The sequence below is a fragment of the Montipora capricornis genome, chromosome 1 (assembly GCF_036669925.1).
Source record: "Montipora capricornis isolate CH-2021 chromosome 1, ASM3666992v2, whole genome shotgun sequence".
Taxonomy (NCBI): domain Eukaryota; kingdom Metazoa; phylum Cnidaria; class Anthozoa; order Scleractinia; family Acroporidae; genus Montipora; species Montipora capricornis.
In genome coordinates, this window is record NC_090883.1 from 39,271,583 (window position 1) to 39,274,082 (window position 2,500).

Sequence of the window (2,500 nt, forward strand, 5' to 3'; positions counted from 1 at the left end):
AAAACTAGGGAAATCAAAAGTAAATAAAGTTATGTTGTACAGATTCGTTGATAGATTTATCTCAGTGAGGGATATCAAAAAGAATAAAAATTCAAACCAAAAAACTCGTTTTGTCCTATTTACGTTCACTGCTGTTGATCGACTAACGTGGTGAATCGGGATAGCAGCTTAGGTGCGGGGAGGCTATCTTTGTCGACGAAAGTACTATTGATTTTCCTATTTTTCTCCTATTTTTTACTACAAAGTTTCCTATTTTTCCTATTTTCTCAATCCTGAAATTCCTATTTTCCTATTTTTTTGAGCAACCATGCCGCTGGACACCCTGAAGTTTATCAAATTCACGTATATGTTGAACCGTAGGAGCCACATGAGGTATCGACGTCTCATGTTCACAGCTAGAATGAATATTATCCAATCTATTCCTTATATCCAAAACTTTCTGTACAAAGAATTTTCCTATATCCTCTGCGAATTGTTTCTCATCAATATCAGGTGGTATAGCGTTGCAAGGTTTACAATTAAGTAGACTCTTACTAGCCTTAAACAATTTCCGTTGATCGTAACGAAAAAGAGTGTATGATCAATTTAATAACATTGGAAAGAACAAGAAGGAATGTATTAATGAAAGACCAACCTACAAGAGCAATCTAGATGACAGTAAAGAGGAGTGTTAGATGCAAGATATCGGACTCGAATGGAATCCAAAAAAGTGTTCCGTTGTAAACGTAAAGAGAGGAGTCAAAGTGGCTGACGAGCGGGGAATGACGTTTGATGAATGGACAGTAGTTAAATGTTTAGAAGAGGGAAGTCAATACAAGTTTCTTGGCGTTCTGGAGAATACTCGACAAGAAAATGGAGTAGCTTTTTAAGTTGCCTCAGGTTCTCCTGAATAGATTGTCTATAATATGGTCAAGTCCACTGTGTGATTCCCATCGTACTCTGGCTACCAATCAGTACGCTCTTACCGCACTAAGCTATTTAATGTCGATGCAACATCTATCTACCCATTACAGAACTTAGGCAAATTGATCGTGAAGCTCGCAAGATCATTGTTGAACAAGGAGGTAAGCACCCACTTAGTTCAACCGCGTTGTGCTACCTTACGAGAGAATCAGGAGGCCGAGAGGTACGATCGGTAGAGGCAGAGTACTAGGCTATTAAAATTAAAAGCGCATTTAATTTGTTCAAGAACAATGACAACACTATGGAACTTGTACGCCCGTTTGAGAAACGCTCAATAGAGCTTGGACATAATTCTATGGTTAAAGAGGCTGCTAAGTTTGGCCAAGAACTTGGACTCGAGTCAACGTTTGTCTACCCTAATCCTGTATGCCACAACGAAGATGGAGAGGAAATACCAGATGCAAAGATTAAGAAAAAAAGTGAAAGGAGCTCAGCGAACCAGCTCAAAGGAGAGATTGTAAGCCAGAGGTGGCAAGGGAAGTTGACTGCCTCGAGATGGAGTGATCCAGTACAAAGCAAAGGCTGTTTCAAGTGGTTAAGTAAATGGAAGACATGTCCAACACAAGTGATCACAGACCGGGAATCTACGAGATGTACGAACAGCTGCTTCCAACTTGTGTATACTACAGCAAGAAGACAAGAACTGGTAAAGAGAATGATGTGATGTGCAGATTATGTGGTAAGGCACAGTAAACCGTGGAACACATCTTAGATGCAAAGGTCTGTTCTCTCAAACAGACTCCACGTTGCACGATTTTTCAAGATCATGACATAAACGATTCTGACTTTTAATATACAATTGCTTATTATATGTTATTTTTTGGGTAATATCAGAATTGATTGATTTATTTTTTATATTTAGTTTATAGTTAGTTAAATATGGGGTATTATGCATATTGACGTTTTACACAGTAAACTGCTGATAATAGTCTTCATTACCAAAAGATAAAAGTATTCTCATATAACAGCAAGGTCCATTTTAGCGATCTCACGTGCGTTCCTTAGAAGCTCTCTGTGACTCTCTGGTGACAGTATTAATTCATTTAAAGAGTGATATTAATAACTTTTCCTTTAACACTAGGAAGCTATTATGTCAAACAATAAGGACAGTAACTATATTTATTACTAAACACTTATTATTAATTTGCTGTTATCTTACTTTACTACTTACGGATTACGTTATGTTATGTTATAAATTAGTTAATTGTAGGACCACATCAGCCATTTAGCTGCCCATTTTAAAACTTATATTACCACGTAAATAATTATGATCATGATGACAACAACAATCCTTATTCGTACCAATACAATAAAAATTTAAAATTAATTTATTGCCCGTATGTTCAAGCTGTTGCCAGTACACCGATTTAACGAAGAGAGAATCTCTAAACGAGGTTATTATATATGAATAAACATAGCTTCATATTTGCGTCTTAATAAATTCTTGTTACTGTTCCACTTGGACTAGAGAAGGTACTTGCCCTCTGCTTATTGGGATTTAAACTGTTCATAACCATTATTAAACAAATGAGACCAA

The 2,500-nt window shown here is 36.6% G+C and overlaps 1 protein-coding gene across 1 annotated transcript in view; it reads left to right on the plus strand.

The window, feature by feature from the left end:
• The window catches only part of LOC138042986 (uncharacterized), a 33,906-nt gene that overhangs the window by 24,361 nt on the left and 7,045 nt on the right, over positions 1-2,500 (plus strand). The gene's annotated exons all lie outside the window — the stretch shown is intronic.